The following is a 19232-nucleotide window of genomic DNA, read 5'->3' on the forward strand; positions in this document are numbered from 1 at the left end:
TCAGAAAAATTACGACCGTCTGATGTCGTTTTATAGATAAGAGAAAGGAAGAGGGGAGAAGAGGAGATAAAAAAACAAAAAACATGCTCCCCTAGTCTCCCATAATGCTGCGTCCTTGGTGGCCTCCAGATATGACATAGTTTATTGCCATGTGACCACTGCAGCCTGTGATTGGCTGCGGTAGTTACAAGGGACAAAACTGTCATCTCAGGAGGCCACCAAGGACGTGTCGCCGCAGCGGTCACATAGGATAAAACAACGTAATCTAAGCAGCCCGGCAGGGACGTGTCGCAACAGAAGACCAGGGGAGGTGAGTATGGTATTTTTTTTATTTTAGGAGTGGCATCGCAAGTGCTCTGATTGCCCAGTTTGACTCTCTGATGTTTTCTAGGTCCGTATCCAAAGAATTTCGGGAAATTTGCTCATCTTTAATGAAGAGCTATTTGGTGGTGTTCTCACACTGTACCGTTGCTCCAGTCAATTGTGTCCTCTTACTACTGTAGGTCTCAGGGCATTACAGTCCTCTCATTAGGTCTCAGGCAATACAGTCCTCTTACTATGCCTCAGGCAATACAGTCCTCTAACTAGGCCTCAGGCAATACAGTCCCATACCTCCTAACCATCCCAATTCCGGCGGGACAGTCTCTCACAGCGGGACAGTTTCTCACAGCTGTCCCGCCAGCCCGACCGGTCTGCAAAATGTCCCGCTGGGCGCTGCATCAAAACAGCTGATTGCTGCTGACTGCAGCAGCGATCAGAAGAAGGCAGGAGTCTTGCGGGGGGCTGTGTGTGGCGCTATCTACAGGGGGCTGTGTGTGGCGCTATCTACAGGGGGGCTGTGTGTGGAACTATCTACAGGGGGCTGTGTGTGGATCTATCTACTGGGGGGCTGTGTCTGGAGCTATCTATAGGGGGCTGTGTGTGGAGCTATCTACAGGGGGGCTGTGTGTGGAGCTATCTACAGGGGGGCTGTGTGTGTAGCTATCTACAGGGGGGCTGTGTGTGGAGCTATCTACAGGGGGCTGTGTCTGGAGCTATCTACAGGGGGGCTGCGTGTGGAGCTATGTACAGGGGGGCTGTGTGTGGAGCTATCTACAGGGGGCTGTGTCTGGAGCTATCTACAGGGGGGCTGCGTGTGGAGCTATGTACAGGGGGGCTGTGTGTGGCGCTATGTACAGGTGGGCAGTATCTGGAGCTATCTACAGGGGGGCTGTGTGTGGCACTATGTACAGGAGAGCAGTATCTGGAGCTATCTACAGGGGGGCTGTGTGTGGCGCTATGTACAGGAGAGCAGTATCTGGAGCTATCTACAAGGGGCTGTGTGTGGAATGATCTACAAGGGGGCTCTGGTGGATGATTTTTCCATTGACCGGTAGAAGAGTTACACAACTGGAAAAAAAAAATCCCCATCATGTAACTCTGCTACCTGTCAATTGAAAAGTCATCCACCACAGGGTCTCCCTCTTGACTTTCATTGTTCTCAGGCTTTTGGTTTGTCCTGCAGCTGCTGCCGCCGTGATGAGCAAATCTTATACCCAAGATAGGAAAAGTAACATAAAGACGATATAACCGGATCCATAATATCTGTGATATCCAGACTGTCTAGAGATCTGCAGAGAGAATGCGCGCGTGTTATTTGCAGAAAGATCTATCCGTGATTTGATGTGTTTATGCCGGATATTGGGCGTGGTTAGGGGCGTGGTTTAAAATGTCCCTCTTTTCCAAATTCAAAAGTTGGGAGGTATACAGTCCTCTCACTATCCCTTCAGCAATACATTCCTCTCACTAGGCCTCAGGGCAATACATTTCTCTCACTAGGCCTCAGGGCAATACAGTCCTCTCACTAGGCCTCAGGGCAATACAGTCCTCTCACTAGGCCTCAGGGCAATACATTCCTCTCACTAGGCCTCAGGGCAATACAGTCCTCTCACTAGGCCTCAGGGCAATACATTCCTCTCACTAGGCCTCAGGGCAATACATTCCTCTCACTAGGCCTCAGGGCAATACAGTCCTCTCACTAGGCCTCAGGGCAATACAGTCCTCTTACTAGGTTTCAGGGCAGCCAATCTCTACCACAGCTCACTGACAGTCAATAGTGGCTCTTCTGGGCCATTCTACACCTTTCCTCACTGGCTTCCAGTCGCTACACTTGACAGCCCAATGACAGTCTCACGGTGGCTGTACTCAGGGTCCTAACTGCAAACTCAGCAGGAACTGGCTCCCAGAGCACATCGCGCGGTCTAGCTGCACTCTCCCTAAATAGCGCCAAACACTCCCCTTAAATCTACTCCTAGACATTGGTTCCTCCTAAGTAGCGTTCTGGTGCATAGCACAGTGCTACAATGCTTGCAGCTACGTCAGCGTTGGGCTCTGCATGGGCCCGCACTGACGTCCGGCACCTTCTCCTGCAGTGCTGGCAGGGTCTGGAAATGCAGCCGCGTACAACGGCCGGCCAGCCCTTCAACAACAAAAGTCAACAAAGTGCACAGTAAACATGGCATCACATACAGGGCACAGTACAATATATCACACCATTTAGACAATTAAAGCGATACACACACAATTAAAGCGATACACAATTTTACGTAAGGGGGGGATATGCATGTTATCCCCCTTATGTGCTTTTTTCATAAACAGTGCAAACGCTTGTTCACGGGTTGTGTCTGGTATTGCAGCTCAGCCCCATTTACTTTAATAAAGCTGAGCTGCAATGCCAGAGGCAGGCAGCCCATGGACAGGTGTGGCGCTGTTTATGGAAGAAGGCAGCCATGTTTTTCTAATCTTGTACAACCCCTTTAAATGAAGCAGACTAGACTGAAGCTATTGTGTAGCTCTGAGATTAATTATCTTTTTATTGCCTGTGATGGTTGATTTTATTAGAGGACGTTTATGGGATGGCAGCGTTGGTCCGCTAAAAATACCACAAGTCCAATTCTCTCATCCTCGGCTTTTAACATCTGCTCCCTACTGAGCGCTGTCACTACACACTAGATCACTGTCCCTAGATCTGGATTTACAGCTCGTCACAATCATCATTTTATTATGTGGATATGATTCACCCACATTTGTATTCAGTCTAATAAGTGCTATGTGATTGTTTGCGGTCAGTTTTATGCTGCAAGAGACATATTCATCCATGCCAAACCATTGTTAATTGGCTATGAGAAAGAAAAGACAGTAAAACATGTCAAAAGCCACATAACTAATTAGGCGTCGCATTCAGTGCAGGTTCAAATGCTATTCTAACTTATCACCAGCAGGTGGCAGAAGTGTCATTGCTGCACCTACTGGTACATGATGACTCTAATATCTATTTTCGCAATCGCAAACAGATCTGAAAATCATTAGACATTGCTTTAATGATGGAAGGATAATTTACATCAGTTATTCGTTACAATAGGGAGAGGGGGATAAGCAGCTGCCAGGCATATCTGGCGCCGCTTATCACTGGGTCATCTTTGTTTCCCCCTGATGCCAGATGTTATGAGATGGTCAGGCTGCTCCATGTGTATTCAATTGCCAACTATTGAAATGTGAATCTCAAACTTTGACCTATAAGATCATCACATGACCACAACAGATTTTCATGTTATACTTACCATCACGTTTGGTGGTAAAGTTGCGGTGCGGTAGAGAGGTGCATGTGGTTTTTGTACCTATCTTTGGGTATGGCTGACTAATAGTTTCTTTCTTTCTGTTTTTTTTTTTTGTTTTTTTAGCCAGTCATTTTAAGGTGTAATGTCCCTTTAAATCCATATAAACGGTGAATAATATTCCAGTTAGCTAGAAATAAAATCAAAGCAAACAAACATCAACTTAAACAAACAAAACATAGAAGAAATAAATAACAGTGAGCGTGGTCTTGGTCTGGAGCCTGACCTCGCACTTAAAATTTCCCGGCTCGGATTCCAGTAACCCTGCTCCTTTGTTCTTGTTTTGTGGTTTTGTGGTTTTTCTTTTACAGTCATTAGATGATAAGATCACAAAGTAACTTCTAGATTTTTGGAGCTCCATTCATGGCTTGGAAGACGCGGAGCAGACATTGAATATCACAGTCGTTCCAAGTGCAAAGTGCTCTCTCCAGTTTGTTTACAAGCCTCACGACGCAACCTCCGACCTCAGGATGTAACGTTGGGTTTCATATTGATCTCAGAGTTGTGATCACTATCAAGTTCTCCTTCCAGGACGATCCGTGTTGATCTGTAGAACTTTCCCGTTAGTCTTCCCATTCTGGAACAAATGTTTAATATCTTGATGGAGTTGTCCGTGCATGGGGCAGTTTTTCATGCTGATGACGTATCTACAGCCTAGGTCATCAGTAGACCATCGGTGGGTGTCCAACACCCGCACCCCTGCTCTGGGTGACTCTGGGCATCGGTTGTCTGTGCCGGAAGCAGATTGCTCTGGTCACAGTATAGCGGCCGTGCGGCAGTACTGCTCCTATTCAAGTGAAGAGGAGCAGAGTTGCAGTACTGCTTCCAGCACCGAACTCTGCATAACATCCAGTGTCTGAAGGCAGCCGGAACAGCTGATCGGTGCAGGATCCGGGTGTCGGACCCCCACCGATCATATATTGATAACCTAACCTGTGTATAGGTCATAAGTATGAAAAAACATCCTGTGCCTGGACAACCCCTTTAAGATCTGCCTCAATATAGGGTTACATTGACCCATCAGAGTACCAGACAAACTGCTGGTGGGCACAGTCTCTGACCATAATGGCCCCAAGGCGACCCCAATAAGAGCTGGTTTGGACCCATTCACTTGACACTAGGATCTGATCAGAGGTGTATGAACTGTATAATGAAGGTCCTGAACCCCAATGCCAAAGCTGTAACTGGCCATCCACCTACCACGTGCCATTTGTAATACTGGTGTACTCTTATGTGGCAGAGGGGCATTTGGGCCCCCTCACACACCTGGGTCTGGGTTTGGACAACTTTTTTCTAATGTGGCACTTAGAAAGAATAGACGGCCCAGTAGCTAAGAGGTCTTTCTTCTGCCCGGCACAGGTGACATTGTCCAATGGTAGACCTAAACATGAAGCATTTGGTAGATCAGAGAAATTCCCCTTTACTACTGGTAGGTTTTGATACTCAAGAGAGAGATTGATTGGCTGAGTACCCTGCATGTAGTGACATCGACACATTAGGTATGGTGATGTCACTGGTCCTAGCCTAAACTGTCTCAATCTGCCCCTATCCTAAATTATATGGAAGAAAATAATCCTTGAGGGACCACGGTCTTTTTCAAGTATAATGCTCTATCTAGAACAGTGTGACTATCGTGCTCATCATTGGATGGCCGTTTCTGGTAAGTTAATACCCCAGTAGTGACCTACGGTCACTTCTAGGACGAGACATTACTTTGCAATTATGCCCAACCCATGTTTGCCATTCTGTGTGGCCCATGACCAGGGCTGTTTCTCAGGACGCAGGCAACATTGTCTGCTCTGTAACCGCAGGCTTCCTATAGGAGGAGAGAAGATAATGTGAGAGACCGCTGAAAGGTTGCTCAAATTCCAGTTCCTCTTTGTTTTTGCTGGATCCAGAGTAGGTCTATTGGCTGGGGCACTTAATGGGGACTGGGGTATTCTATATTTGGACTGTAAAGGTATGTTCACATGGCCTATTTTCGGCCATTTTTCGGGCCGTAAATGCCCTGAAAAAACAGCCGAAAAATCGGAAGCAGATTAAATTACTAATCTGTTCCGACGGAGCGTTTTTTTACACGTAAAAAAACGGCCGCGAAAAAAAAAGTGCAGGAGCTGTTTTCTCTTGAAACAGCTCTATATTTTGAGACGTTTTTGACTCTGTGTGTGAACATACCCTCACAGTCACATAGTATGGGTACAATCTCTGATAGGCAGTGTACACGTGGACTAGCAAGTAATGAAGATGTGGACAGTCTTTGGCAGGCATTGTATATGGGAAATGTCTAGCAGGTACTGCAGATGTGGACTGTTTCCTGATGGCACTTGGGAGGTGATCTCTAGCAGCCACTGTATATGTTGGCAGTCTCTAACAGGCACAAAGTGGCGGATTAAGTAGACCATAGGCCCTGGGCTGTTACCCATAGTTGGGCCCCCCTTCTCCACCGCCGCCCTGTAACTATTGTTAACACTTCCTTTTTGTCCAGACATTAACAAATGGGTGTTACTACTCCCCTTGTCAAAAGGCTGTGTCCCCACATACTGACAGTCTCCAACCATCGCTGACAGTATCGCACCGTGTAGGGACACATTCTCCTGACAAGGGGAATAGTAACACTTATTTGTCTATCAGTCCTGGACTGTACAAAGACTTTGTGAAATACAAGGATTTCCTATAATAAACATGTCAGTAGAGATGACAGATTGTCTATAAATCTAGTGACTCACAGGTGACGACATAGTTTTTTTCCTCTTCTCCATCCAGTCCAGACTTCATGACGACTTTTCCCGGCCATGACCCATTTCTGCAGAATTTGCCACTCAGATGTCTTTGGCTCCTCACTTTTCCAACATTTCCACACCTATAAACAAAGATAATATTATCATGTTGCCACACACTGTGCCCCTAAATATAATAGCACCAAACACTGCGCCCCTGAATAAAATAGTACAAACACTGTGCCCCTAAATATTATAGCACCATAGACTGCGCCCCTGAATATAATTGTGTCAAACACTGTAGATAGCACCACACACAGCCCCCTGTAAATAGCGCTACACAGTCCTCCCCCTCTGTAAATAGCGTCACATAGCCCTCCCCCTCTTGTATATAGTGCTACACAGCAATCCCCCTTAGATATAGTGATACACAGCGCTCCCTTCTATATAGTGCTATACAACAATCCCCCCTTGTATATTGTGCTACACAGCGTCTCCCCCCTTGGCCCTGCAGCTCTTGTAATTGCTCAGTATAATGTCCCCCGTAGCTGCCCCCACAGTATATTGCCACCCATAGCTGCCCCCACAGTATAATGCCCTTCATAGATGCCTCTACACAGTATAATGCCTCCATAGCCGCAACACAGTATAATGCCCCATAGATGTGACACAGTATAATGCCTCCATAGCCGCAACACAGTATAATGCCCCCATAGATGTGACACAGTATAATGCCCCATAGCTGTGACACAGTATATGCCCCATAGATGTGACACAGTATAATGCCCCCATAGCTGTGACACAGTATATGCCCCATAGCTGCTACACAGTATAATGCCCCATAGATGTGACACAGTATAGTGCCCCAATAGCTATGACACAGTATAATGCCTCCATAGATGTGACACAGTATAATGCCTCCATAGCTGTGACACAGTATAATGCCTCATAGATGTGACACAGTATAATGCCCCATAGATGTGACACAGTATAATGCCTCCATAGCTGTGACACAGTATAATGCCTCCATAGATGTGACACAGTATAATGCCCCATAGATGTGACACAGTATAATGCCTCCATAGCTGTGACACAGTATAATGCCTCCATAGCTGTGACACAGTATAATGCCCCATAGCTGACACAGTATAATGCCTCCATAGCTGACACAGTATAATGCCTCCATAGCTGACACAGTATAATGCCCCATAGATGTGACACAGTACAATGCCTCCATAGCTGTGACACAGTATAATGCCCCATAGATGTGACACAGTATAATGCCCCATAGATGTGACACAGTATAATGCCCCATAGATGTGACACAGTATAATGCCCCATAGCTGTGACACAGTATAATGCCCCATAGATGTGACACAGTATAATACCCCATAGATGTGACACAGTATAATGCCCCATAGATGTGACACAGTATAATGCCCCATAGATGTGACACAGTATAATGCCCCATAGATGTGACACAGTATAATACCCCATAGATGTGACACAGTATAATGCCCTTCATAGCTGCGACACAGTATAATGCCCCATAGATGTGACACAGTATAGTGCCCCATAGATGTGACACAGTATAATACCCCATAGATGTGACACAGTATAATGCCCCATAGATGTGACACAGTATAATACCCCATAGATGTGACACAGTATAATGCCCCGTAGATGTGACACAGTATAATACCCCATAGATGTGACACAGTATAATGCCCCATAGATGTGACACAGTATAATGCCCCGTAGATGTGACACAGTATAATACCCCATAGATGTGACACAGTATAATACCCCATAGATGTGACACAGTATAATGCCCCGTAGATGTGACACAGTATAATACCCCATAGATGTGACACAGTATAATGCCCCATAGATGTGACACAGTATAATACCCCATAGATGTGACACAGTATAATACCCCATAGATGTGACACAGTATAATGCCCCGTAGATGTGACACAGTATAATACCCCATAGCTGCGACACAGTATAATGCCTCCATAGCTGTGACACAGTATAATGCCTCCATAGATGTGACACAGTATAATGCCTCATAGATGTGACACAGTATAATACCCCATAGATGTGACACAGTATAATGCCTCCATAGCTGCTACACAGTATAATGCCTCCATAGCTGACACAGTATAATGCCCCATAGATGTGACACAGTATAATGCCCCATAGCTGCGACACAGTATAATGCCCCCATAGATGTGACACAGTATAATACCCCATAGATGTGACACAGTATAATACCCCATAGATGTGACACAGTATAATGCCCCATAGATGTGACACAGTATAATGCCCCATAGATGTGACACAGTATAATACCCCATAGATGTGACACAGTATAATACCCCATAGATGTGACACAGTATAATGCCCCATAGATGTGACACAGTATAATACCCCATAGATGTGACACAGTATAATGCCCTTCATAGCTGCGACACAGTATAATGCCCCATAGATGTGACACAGTATAGTGCCCCATAGATGTGACACAGTATAATACCCCATAGATGTGACACAGTATAATGCCCCATAGATGTGACACAGTATAATGCCCCATAGATGTGACACAGTATAATACCCCATAGATGTGACACAGTATAATGCCCCGTAGATGTGACACAGTATAATGCCTCCATAGATGTGACACAGTATAATGCCTCATAGATGTGACACAGTATAATGCCCCATAGATGTGACACAGTATAATACCCCATAGATGTGACACAGTATAATGCCTCCATAGCTGCTACACAGTATAATGCCTCCATAGCTGTGACACAGTATAATGCCTCCATAGCTGCTACACAGTATAATGCCCCCATAGATGTGACACAGTATAATGCCCTTCATAGCTGCGACACAGTATAATGCCCCCATAGATGTGACACAGTATAATACCCCATAGATGTGACACAGTATAATACCCCATAGATGTGACACAGTATAATGCCCCATAGATGTGACACAGTATAATGCCCCATAGATGCGACACAGTATAATGCCCCCATAGCTGTGACACAGTATAATGCCCCATAGATGTGACACAGTATAATGCCCCATAGATGTGACACAGTATAATGCCTCCATAGATGTGACACAGTATAATGCCCCATAGATGTGACACAGTATAATACCCCATAGATGTGACACAGTATAATGCCCCATAGATGTGACACAGTATAATGCCCCATAGATGTGACACAGTATAATGCCCCATAGATGTGACACAGTATAATGCCTCCATAGCTGTGACACAGTATATTGCCACCCATAGCTGCCCCCACAGTATAATGCCCTTCATAGATGCCTCTACACAGTATAATGCCTCCATAGCCGCAACACAGTATAATGCCCCATAGATGTGACACAGTATAATGCCTCCATAGCCGCAACACAGTATAATGCCCCCATAGATGTGACACAGTATAATACCCCATAGATGTGACACAGTATAATGCCCCGTAGATGTGACACAGTATAATGCCTCCATAGATGTGACACAGTATAATGCCTCATAGATGTGACACAGTATAATACCCCATAGATGTGACACAGTATAATGCCTCCATAGCTGCTACACAGTATAATGCCTCCATAGCTGTGACACAGTATAATGCCTCCATAGCTGCTACACAGTATAATGCCCCCATAGATGTGACACAGTATAATGCCCTTCATAGCTGCGACACAGTATAATGCCCCCATAGATGTGACACAGTATAATACCCCATAGATGTGACACAGTATAATACCCCATAGATGTGACACAGTATAATGCCCCATAGATGTGACACAGTATAATGCCCCATAGATGCGACACAGTATAATGCCCCCATAGCTGTGACACAGTATAATGCCCCATAGATGTGACACAGTATAATGCCCCATAGATGTGACACAGTATAATGCCTCCATAGATGTGACACAGTATAATGCCCCATAGATGTGACACAGTATAATACCCCATAGATGTGACACAGTATAATGCCCCATAGATGTGACACAGTATAATGCCCCATAGATGTGACACAGTATAATGCCCCATAGATGTGACACAGTATAATGCCTCATAGATGTGACACAGTATAATGCCCCATAGATGTGACACAGTATAATGCCCCATAGATGTGACACAGTATAATGCCTCCATAGATGTGACACAGTATAATGCCCCATAGATGTGACACAGTATAATGCCTCCATAGATGTGACACAGTATAATGCCCCATAGATGTGACACAGTATAATGCCCCATAGCCGACACAGTATAATGCCTCCATAGATGTGACACAGTATAATGCCCCATAGATGTGACACAGTATAATGCCTCCATAGCTGTGACACAGTATAATGCCCCATAGATGTGACACAGTATAATGCCCCATAGATGTGACACAGTATAATGCCCCATAGATGTGACACAGTATAATGGCCCATAGATGTGACACAGTATAATGCCTCATAGATGTGACACAGTATAATGCCCCATAGATGTGACACAGTATAATGCCCCATAGATGTGACACAGTATAATGCCCCATAGATGTGACACAGTATAATGCCCCATAGATGTGACACAGTATAATGCCTCCATAGCTGCCACACAGTATAATGCCTCCATAGATGTGACACAGTATAATGCCCCATAGATGTGACACAGTATAATGCCCCATAGATGTGACACAGTATAATGTCCCCATAGATGTGACACAGTATAATGCCTCCATAGATGTGACACAGTATAATGCCCCATAGATGTGACACAGTATAATACCTCATAGATGTGACACAGTATAATGCCTCCATAGCTGTGACACAGTATAATGCCCCATAGATGTGACACAGTATAATGCCTCATAGATGTGACACAGTATAATGCCCCATAGATGTGACACAGTATAATGCCCCATAGATGTGACACAGTATAATGCCTCCATAGCTGTGACACAGTATAATGCCCCATAGATGTGACACAGTATAATGCCCCATAGATGTGACACAGTATAATGCCCCATAGATGTGACACAGTATAATGCCTCCATAGATGTGACACAGTATAATGCCTCATAGATGTGACACAGTATAATGCCCCATAGATGTGACACAGTATAATGCCCCATAGATGTGACACAGTATAATGCCTCCATAGCTGTGACACAGTATAATGCCTCCATAGCTGCGACACAGTATAATGCCCCATAGATGTGACACAGTATAATGCCCCATAGATGTGACACAGTATAATGCCTCCATAGCTGCGACACAGTATAATGCCCCATAGATGTGACACAGTATAATGCCCCATAGATGTGACACAGTATAATGCCTCCATAGATGTGACACAGTATAATGCCTCATAGATGTGACACAGTATAATGCCTCATAGATGTGACACAGTATAATGCCCCATAGATGTGACACAGTATAATGCCTCATAGATGTGACACAGTATAATGCCCCATAGATGTGACACAGTATAATGCCCCATAGATGTGACACAGTATAATGCCTCCATAGCTGCGACACAGTATAATGCCCCATAGATGTGACACAGTATAATGCCTCATAGATGTGACACAGTATAATGCCCCATAGCTGACACAGTATAATGCTCCATAGCTGACACAGTATAATGCCCCATAGCTGCGACACAGTATAATGCCCCATAGATGTGACACAGTATAATGCCCCATAGATGTGACACAGTATAATGCCTCATAGATGTGACACAGTATAATGCCTCCATAGCTGCCACACAGTATAATGCCTCCATAGATGTGACACAGTATAATGCCCCATAGATGTGACACAGTATAATGCCCCATAGATGTGACACAGTATAATGCCCCATAGATGTGACACAGTATAATGCCTCCATAGCCGCAACACAGTATAATGCCCCATAGCTGACACAGTATAATGCCTCCATAGCTGCGACACAGTATAATGCCTCCATAGCTGTGACACAGTATAATGCCCCATAGATGTGACACAGTATAATGCCCCATAGCCGACACAGTATAATGCCCCATAGATGTGACACAGTATAATGCCCCATAGATGTGACACAGTATAATGCCCCATAGATGTGGCACAGTATAATACCCCATAGATGTGACACAGTATAATGCCTCCATAGCTGTGACACAGTATAATGCCCCATAGATGTGACACAGTATAATGCCCCCATAGATGTGACACAGTATAATGCCCCATAGATGTGACACAGTATAATGCCTCATAGATGTGACACAGTATAATGCCCCATAGATGTGACACAGTATAATGCCCCCATAGCTGCGACACAGTATAATGCCCCATAGATGTGACACAGTATAATGCCCCATAGATGTGACACAGTATAATGCCTCATAGATGTGACACAGTATAATGCCCCATAGATGTGACACAGTATAATGCCCCCATAGCTGCGACACAGTATAATGCCCCATAGATGTGACACAGTATAATGCCCCATAGATGTGACACAGTATAATGCCCCATAGATGTGACACAGTATAATGCCCCATAGATGTGACACAGTATAATGCCCCATAGATGTGACACAGTATAATACCCCATAGATGTGACACAGTATAATGCCCCATAGATGTGACACAGTATAATGCCTCATAGATGTGACACAGTATAATGCCCCATAGATGTGACACAGTATAATACCCCATAGATGTGACACAGTATAATGCCTCCATAGCTGTGACACAGTATAATACCCCATAGATGTGACACAGTATAATGCCCCCATAGATGTGACACAGTATAATGCCTCATAGATGTGACACAGTATAATGCCCCATAGATGTGACACAGTATAATGCCCCATAGATGTGACACAGTATAATGCCCCATAGATGTGACACAGTATAATACCCCATAGATGTGACACAGTATAATACCCCATAGCTGCGACACAGTATAATACCCCATAGATGTGAGTGACACAGTATAATGCCTCCATAGATGTGACACAGTATAATGCCCCCATAGATGTGACACAGTATAATGCCCCCATAGATGTGACACAGTATAATGCCTCCATAGCTGCGACACAGTATAATGCCCCATAGATGTGACACAGTATAATGCCTCATAGATGTGACACAGTATAATGCCTCATAGATGTGACACAGTATAATGCCTCCATAGCTGTGACACAGTATAATGCCCCATAGCTGTGACACAGTATAATGCCCCATAGATGTGACACAGTATAATGCCCCATAGCTGCGACACAGTATAATGCCCCATAGATGTGACACAGTATAATGCCCCATAGATGTGACACAGTATAATGCCCCATAGATGTGACACAGTATAATACCCCATAGATGTGACACAGTATAATGCCCCCATAGATGTGACACAGTATAATGCCCCATAGATGTGACACAGTATAATGCCCCCATAGCTGTGACACAGTATAATGCCCCATAGATGCGACACAGTATAATGCCCCATAGCTGTGACACAGTATAATGCCTCCATAGCTGTGACACAGTATAATGCCCCATAGCTGACACAGTATAATGCCTCCATAGCTGACACAGTATAATGCCTCCATAGCTGTGACACAGTATAATGCCTCCATAGCTGCGACACAGTATAATACCCCATAGATGTGACACAGTATAATACCCCATAGATGTGACACAGTATAATACCCCATAGATGTGACACAGTATAATACCCCATAGATGTGACACAGTATAATGCCTCCATAGCTGTGACACAGTATAATGCCCCATAGATGTGACACAGTATAATGCCCCATAGCTGACACAGTATAATGCCCCATAGATGTGACACAGTATAATGCCTTATAGATGTGACACAGTATAATGCCCCATAGCTGACACAGTATAATGCCCCATAGCTGACACAGTATAATGCCCCATAGATGTGACACAGTATAATACCCCATAGCTGTGACACAGTATAATGCCCCATAGATGTGACACAGTATAATGCCTCCATAGCTGTGACACAGTATAATGCCCCATAGATGTGACACAGTATAATGCCCCCATAGATGTGACACAGTATAATGCCCCATAGCTGACACAGTATAATGCCCCATAGATGTGACACAGTATAATGCCTCCATAGCTGTGACACAGTATAATGCCCCATAGATGTGACACAGTATAATACCCCATAGATGTGACACAGTATAATGCCCCATAGATGTGACACAGTATAATGCCCCATAGATGTGACACAGTATAATGCCCCATAGATGTGACACAGTATAATGCCCTTCATAGCTGCGACACAGTATAATGCCCCATAGATGTGACACAGTATAATGCCCCATAGATGTGACACAGTATAATACCCCATAGATGTGACACAGTATAATGCCCTTCATAGCTGCGACACAGTATAATGCCCCCATAGATGTGACACAGTATAATGCCCCCATAGATGTGACACAGTATAATGCCTCATAGATGTGACACAGTATAATGCCCCATAGATGTGACACAGTATAATGCCCCATAGATGTGACACAGTATAATGCCCCATAGATGTGACACAGTATAATACCCCATAGATGTGACACAGTATAATGCCCCCATAGATGTGACACAGTATAATGCCCCCATAGATGTGACACAGTATAATGCCTCCATAGCTGCGACACAGTATAATGCCTCATAGCTGTGACACAGTATAATGCCCCATAGATGCGACACAGTATAATACCCCATAGATGTGACACAGTATAATGCCCCCATAGATGTGACACAGTATAATGCCCCCATAGATGTGACACAGTATAATGCCTCCATAGCTGCGACACAGTATAATGCCTCCATAGATGTGACACAGTATAATGCCCCATAGATGCGACACAGTATAATGCCCCATAGCTGTGACACAGTATAATGCCTCCATAGCTGCGACACAGTATAATGCCCCATAGATGTGACACAGTATAATGCCTCCATAGATGTGACACAGTATAATGCCTCATAGATGTGACACAGTATAATGCCTCCATAGCTGCGACACAGTATAATGCCCCATAGATGTGACACAGTATAATGCCTCATAGATGTGACACAGTATAATGCCCCATAGCTGACACAGTATAATGCCTCATAGATGTGACACAGTATAATGCCCCATAGATGTGACACAGTATAATGCCCCATAGATGTGACACAGTATAATGCTCCATAGCTGACACAGTATAATGCCCCATAGCTGCGACACAGTATAATGCCCCATAGATGTGACACAGTATAATGCCCCATAGATGTGACACAGTATAATGCCTCATAGATGTGACACAGTATAATGCCCCATAGCTGCCACACAGTATAATGCCTCCATAGATGTGACACAGTATAATGCCCCATAGATGTGACACAGTATAATGCCCCATAGATGTGACACAGTATAATGCCCCATAGATGTGACACAGTATAATGCCTCCATAGATGTGACACAGTATAATGCCCCATAGCTGACACAGTATAATGCCTCCATAGCCGCAACACAGTATAATGCCCCATAGCTGACACAGTATAATGCCTCCATAGCTGCGACACAGTATAATGCCTCCATAGCTGTGACACAGTATAATGCCCCATAGATGTGACACAGTATAATGCCCCATAGCCGACACAGTATAATGCCCCATAGATGTGACACAGTATAATGCCCCATAGATGTGACACAGTATAATGCCCCATAGATGTGGCACAGTATAATACCCCATAGATGTGACACAGTATAATGCCTCCATAGCTGTGACACAGTATAATGCCCCATAGATGTGACACAGTATAATGCCTCCATAGATGTGACACAGTATAATGCCCCATAGATGTGACACAGTATAATGCCTCATAGATGTGACACAGTATAATGCCCCATAGATGTGACACAGTATAATGCCCCCATAGCTGCGACACAGTATAATGCCCCATAGATGTGACACAGTATAATGCCCCATAGATGTGACACAGTATAATGCCCCATAGATGTGACACAGTATAATGCCCCATAGATGTGACACAGTATAATGCCCCATAGATGTGACACAGTATAATACCCCATAGATGTGACACAGTATAATGCCCCATAGATGTGACACAGTATAATGCCTCATAGATGTAACACAGTATAATGCCCCATAGATGTGACACAGTATAATGCCCCATAGCTGTGACACAGTATAATACCCCATAGATGTGACACAGTATAATACCCCATAGATGTGACACAGTATAATGCCCCCATAGATGTGACACAGTATAATGCCTCATAGATGTGACACAGTATAATGCCCCATAGATGTGACACAGTATAATGCCCCATAGATGTGACACAGTATAATGCCCCCATAGATGTGACACAGTATAATGCCTCATAGATGTGACACAGTATAATGCCTCCATAGCTGTGACACAGTATAATGCCTCATAGATGTGACACAGTATAATGCCTCCATAGCTGCGACACAGTATAATGCCTCATAGATGTGACACAGTATAATGCCTCCATAGCTGTGACACAGTATAATGCCCCATAGCTGTGACACAGTATAATGCCCCCATAGATGTGACACAGTATAATGCCCCATAGATGTGACACAGCATAATGCCCCCATAGCTGTGACACAGTATAATGCCCCATAGATGCGACACAGTATAATGCCCCATAGCTGTGACACAGTATAATGCCCCATAGATGTGACACAGTATAATGCCCCATAGATGTGACACAGTATAATGCCCCATAGATGTGACACAGTATAATGCCCCATAGCTGACACAGTATAATGCCTCCATAGCTGACACAGTATAATGCCCCCATAGATGTGACACAGTATAATACCCCATAGATGTGACACAGTATAATACCCCATAGATGTGACACAGTATAATGCCTCCATAGCTGTGACACAGTATAATGCCCCATAGATGTGACACAGTATAATGCCCCATAGATGTGACACAGTATAATGCCCCATAGCTGTGACACAGTATAATGCCCCATAGCTGACACAGTATAATGCCCCATAGATGTGACACAGTATAATGCCTTATAGATGTGACACAGTATAATGCCCCATAGCTGACACAGTATAATGCCCCATAGCTGACACAGTATAATGCCCCATAGATGTGACACAGTATAATACCCCATAGCTGTGACACAGTATAATGCCCCATAGATGTGACACAGTATAATACCCCATAGATGTGACACAGTATAATGCCTCCATAGCTGTGACACAGTATAATGCCCCATAGATGTGACACAGTATAATGCCCCCATAGATGTGACACAGTATAATGCCCCATAGCTGACACAGTATAATGCCCCATAGATGTGACACAGTATAATGCCTCCATAGATGTGACACAGTATAATGCCCCATAGATGTGACACAGTATAATGCCCCCATAGCTGCTACACAGTATAATGCCCCATAGATGTGACACAGTATAATGCCCCATAGATGTGACACAGTATAATACCCCATAGATGTGACACAGTATAATGCCCCATAGATGCGACACAGTATAATGCCCCATAGCTGCTACACAGTATAATGCCCCATAGCTGCTACACAGTATAATGCCCCCATAGATGTGACACAGTATAATGCCCCATAGCTGACACAGTATAATGCCCCATAGATGTGACACAGTATAATGCCTCATAGCTGTGACACAGTATAATGCCTCATAGATGTGACACAGTATAATGCCCCATAGATGTGACACAGTATAATGCCCCCATAGATGTGACACAGTATAATGCCCCATAGATGTGACACAGTATAATGCCTCCATAGCTGTGACACAGTATAATGCCTCATAGATGTGACACAGTATAATGCCCCATAGATGTGACACAGTATAATGCCCCATAGATGTGACACAGTATAATACCCCATAGATGTGACACAGTATAATGCCCCATAGATGTGACACAGTATAATGCCCCATAGATGTGACACAGTATAATGCCCCATAGATGTGACACAGTATAATGCCCCATAGATGTGACACAGTATAATGCCCTTCATAGCTGCGACACAGTATAATGCCCCATAGATGTGACACAGTATAATGCCCCATAGATGTGACACAGTATAATACCCCATAGATGTGACACAGTATAATGCCCTTCATAGCTGCGACACAGTATAATGCCCCCATAGATGTGACACAGTATAATGCCCCCATAGATGTGACACAGTATAATGCCTCATAGATGTGACACAGTATAATGCCCCATAGATGTGACACAGTATAATGCCCCATAGATGTGACACAGTATAATGCCTCATAGATGTGACACAGTATAATGCCCCATAGCTGACACAGTATAATGCCCCATAGATGTGACACAGTATAATACCCCATAGATGTGACACAGTATAATGCCCCCATAGATGTGACACAGTATAATGCCCCCATAGATGTGACACAGTATAATGCCTCCATAGCTGCGACACAGTATAATGCCTCATAGCTGTGACACAGTATAATGCCCCATAGATGTGACACAGTATAATGCCCCATAGCTGTGACACAGTATAATGCCTCCATAGCTGTGACACAGTATAATGCCCCATAGCTGACACAGTATAATGCCTCCATAGCTGACACAGTATAATGCCCCCATAGATGTGACACAGTATAATACCCCATAGATGTGACACAGTATAATACCCCATAGATGTGACACAGTATAATGCCTCCATAGCTGTGACACAGTATAATGCCCCATAGATGTGACACAGTATAATGCCCCATAGCTGACACAGTATAATGCC

Source organism: Rhinoderma darwinii, chromosome 1 (assembly GCF_050947455.1).
Source record: "Rhinoderma darwinii isolate aRhiDar2 chromosome 1, aRhiDar2.hap1, whole genome shotgun sequence".
NCBI lineage: Eukaryota > Metazoa > Chordata > Amphibia > Anura > Rhinodermatidae > Rhinoderma > Rhinoderma darwinii.